The sequence below is a fragment of the Triticum dicoccoides genome, chromosome 3A (genome assembly GCF_002162155.2).
Source record: "Triticum dicoccoides isolate Atlit2015 ecotype Zavitan chromosome 3A, WEW_v2.0, whole genome shotgun sequence".
Taxonomy (NCBI): Eukaryota; Viridiplantae; Streptophyta; class Magnoliopsida; order Poales; family Poaceae; genus Triticum; species Triticum dicoccoides.
This window is the reverse complement of record NC_041384.1, coordinates 13173813-13178151: the sequence shown is the minus strand read 5'-3', so window position 1 is coordinate 13178151 and position 4339 is coordinate 13173813.

Here is a 4339-nt window from a genome sequence, read left to right as displayed (position 1 = left end):
ATTGCATTGCATACAATAAAGCGACAACCATATGGCTCCTGCCAGTTGCCGATAACTTGGTTACAAAACATGATCATCTCATACAATAAAATTCAGCATCATGCCTTGACCATATCACATCACAACATGCCCTGCAAAAACAAGTTAGACGTCCTCTACTTTGTTGTTGCATGTTTTTACGTGGCTGCTACGGGCTTAAGTAAGAACCAATCTCACCTACGCATCAAAACCACAACGATAGTTTGTCAAATAGACTCCGTTTTAACCTTCGCAAGGACCGGGCGTAGCCATACTTGGTTCAAGTAAAGTTGGAGAGACAGTCGCCCGCAAGCCATCTCTGTGCAAAAACACGTCGAGGGAACCGGTCTCGCGTAAGTGTACGCGTAAGGTTGGTCTGGGTCGTCTCGTCCAACAATACCGCCGAACCAAAATATGACATGCTGGTAGGCAGTATGACTTGTATCGTCCACAACTCACTTGTGTTCTACTCGTGCAGATAACATCAACATCAATAACCTAGGCTCGGATGCCACTGTTGGGTTTCGTAGTAATTTCAAAAAATTTCCTACGCACACGCAAGATCATGTGATGCATAGCAACGAGGGGAGAGTATTGTCTACGTACCCAACGCAGACCGACTGCGGAAGCGATGACACGACATAGAGGAAGTAGTCGTACGTCTTCTCGATCCAACCGATCAAGCACCGAAACTACGGCACCTCCGAGTTCGAGCACACGTTCAGCTCGATGACGATCCCCGGACTCCGATCCAGCAAAGTGTTGGGGAAGAGTTCCGTCAGCACGACGGCGTGGTGACGATCTTGATGAACTACAGCAGCAGGGCTTCGCCTAAACTCCGCTACAGTATTATCGAGGAATATGGTGGCAGGGGGCACCGCACACGGCTAAGGAATCGATCACGTGGATCAACTTGTGTCAACTTGTGTGTTTAGAGGTGCCCCTGCCTCCGTATATAAAGGAGGAGAGGAGGGGAGGCTGGCCGGCCAAGGGGGGGAGGCGCAGGAGAGTCCTACTCCCTCTGGGAGTAGGATTCCCCCTCCAATCCTAGTCCAACTAGGATTCCTCGGAGGGGAAAAGAGGAGGAGGGGGCCGGCCACCTCTCCTAGTCCTAATAGGACTAGGGAAAGGGGGGGGGGCGCAGCCCAACTAGGGCAGCCCCTTCTCTTTTCCACTAAGGCCCACTATGGCCCAAATAGCTCCCGGGGGGTTCCGGTAACCCTCCCGGTATTCCGGTAAAATCCCGATTTCACCCGGAACACTTCCGATATCCAAATATAGGCTTCCAATATATCAATCTTTACGTCTCGACCATTTCGAGACTCCTCGTCATGTCCGTGATCACATCCGGGACTCCGAACAACCTTCAGTACATCAAAATGAATAAACTCATAATATAACTGTCATCGTAACCTTAAGCGTGCGGACCCTACGGGTTCGAGAACAATGTAGACATGACCGAGACACGTCTCCGGTCAATAACCAATAGCGGGACCTGGATGCCCATATTGGCTCCTACATATTCTACGAAGATCTTTATCGGTCAGACCGCATAACAACATACGTTATTCCCTTTGTCATCGGTATGTTACTTGCCCGAGATTCGATCGTCGGTATCCAATACCTAGTTCAATCTCGTTACTGGCAAGTCTCTTTACTCGTTCCGTAATACATCATCTCACAACTAACATATTAGTTGTAATGCTTGCAAGGCTTATGTGATGTGTATTACCGAGAGGGCCCAGAGATACCTCTCCGACAATCGGAGTGACAAATCCTAATCTTGAAATACGCCAACCCAACATCGACCATTGGAGACACCTGTAGTACTCCTTTATAATCACCCAGTTACGTTGTGACGTTTGGTAGTACCCAAAGTGTTCCTCCGGTAAACGGGAGTTGCATAATCTCATAGTCATAGGAACATGTATAAGTCATGAAGAAAGCAATAGCAACATACTAAATGATCGGGTGCTAAGCTAATGGAATGGGTCATGTCAATCAGATCATTCTACTAATGATGTGACCTCGTTAATCAAATAACAACTCATTGTTCATGGTTAGGAAACATAACCATCTTTGATTAACGAGCTAGCCAAGTAGAGGCATACTAGTGACACTCTGTTTGTCTATGTATTCACACATGTATTATGTTTCCGGTAAATACAATTCTAGCATGAATAATAAACATTTATCATGATTATAAGGAAATAAATAATAACTTTATTATTGCCTCTAGGGCATATTTCCTTCAGTCTCCCACTTGCACTAGAGTCAATAATCTAGATTACACTGTAATGAATCTAACACCCATGAAGCTTTGGTGCTGATCATGTTTTGCTCGTGGAAGAGGCTTAGTCAACGGGTCTGCAACATTCAGATCCGTATGTATCTTGCAAATCTCTATGTCTCCCACCTGGACTAGATCCCGGATGGAGTTGAAGCGTCTCTTGATGTGTTTGGTCCTTTTGTGAAATCTGGATTCCTTTGCCAAGGCAATTGCACCAGTATTGTCACAAAAGATTTTCATTGGACCCGATGCACTAGGTATGACACCTAGATCGGATATGAACTCCCTCATCCAGACTCCTTCATTTGCTGCTTCCGAAGCAGCTATGTATTCCGCTTCACATGTAGATCCCGCTACGACGCTTTGTTTAGAACTGCACCAACTGACAGCTCCACCGTTTAATGTAAACACGTATCCGGTTTGCGATTTAGAATCGTCCGGATCAGTGTCAAAGCTTGCATCAACGTAACCTTTTACGATGAGCTCTTTGTCACCTCCATATACGAGAAACATATCCTTAGTCCTTTTCAGGTATTTCAGGATGTTCTTGACCGCTGTCCAGTGATCCACTCCTGGATTACTTTGGTACCTCCCTGCTAAACTTATAGCAAGGCACACATTAGGTCTGGTACACAGCATTGCATACATGATAGAGCCTGTGGCTGATGCATAGGGAACATCTTTCATATTCTCTCTATCTTCTGCATTGGTCGGGCATTGAGTCTTACTCAATTTCACACCTTGTAACACAGGCAAGAACCCTTTCTTTGCTTGATCCATTTTGAACTTCTTCAAAATTTTGTCAAGGTATGTGCTTTGTGAAAGTCCAATTAAGCGTCTTGATCTATCTCTATAGATTTTAATGCCTAATATGTAAGCAGCTTCACCGAGGTCTTTCATTGAAAAACTTTTATTCAAGTATCCCTTTATGCTATCCAGAAATTCTATATCATTTCCAATCAGTAATATGTCATCCACATATAATATCAGAAATGCTACAGAGCTCCCACTCACTTTCTTGTAAATACAGGCTTCTCCGAAAGTCTGTATAAAACCAAATGCTTTGATCACACTATCAAAACGTTTATTCCAACTCCGAGAGGCTTGCACCAGTCCATAAATGGATCGCTGGAGCTTGCACACTTTGTTAGCTCCCTTTGGATCGAAAAAACCTTCTGGTTGCATCATATACAACTCTTCTTCCAGAAATCCATTCAGGAATGCAGTTTTGACATCCATTTGCCAAATTTCATAATCATAAAATGCGGCAATTGCTAACATGATTCGGACGGACTTAAGCATCGCTACGGGTGAGAAGGTCTCATCGTAGTCAATCCCTTGAACTTGCCGAAAACCTTTTGCGACAAGTCGAGCTTTGTAGACAGTAACATTACCATCAGCGTCAGTCTTCTTCTTAAAGATCCATTTATTCTCAATTGCTTGCCGATCATCGGGCAAGTCAACCAAAGTCCATACTTTGTTCTCATACATGGATCCCATCTCAGATTTCATGGCTTCAAGCCACTTTGCGGAATCTGGGCTCACCATCGCTTCTTCATAGTTCGTAGGTTCATCATGATCTAGTAGCATGACCTCCAGAACAGGATTACCGTACCACTCTGGTGCGGATCTTACACTGGTTGATCTACGAGGTTCAGCAGTATCTTGATCTGAAGTTTCATGATCATTATCATTGGCTTCCTCACTAACTGGTGTAGGTGTCACTGAAACAGTTTTCTGTGATGAACTACTTTCTAGTAAGGGAGCGGGTACAGTTACCTCGTCAAGTTCTACTTTCCTCCCACTCACTTCTTTCGAGAGAAACTCCTTCTCTAGAAATGATCCATTCTTAGCAACGAATGTCTTGCCTTCGGATCTGTGATAGAAGGTGTACCCAACAGTTTCCTTTGGGTATCCTATGAAGACACATTTCTCCGATTTGGGTTCGAGCTTATCAGGTTGAAGCCTTTTCACATAAGCATCGCAGCCCCAAACTTTAAGAAACGACAACTTTGGTTTCTTGCCAAACCA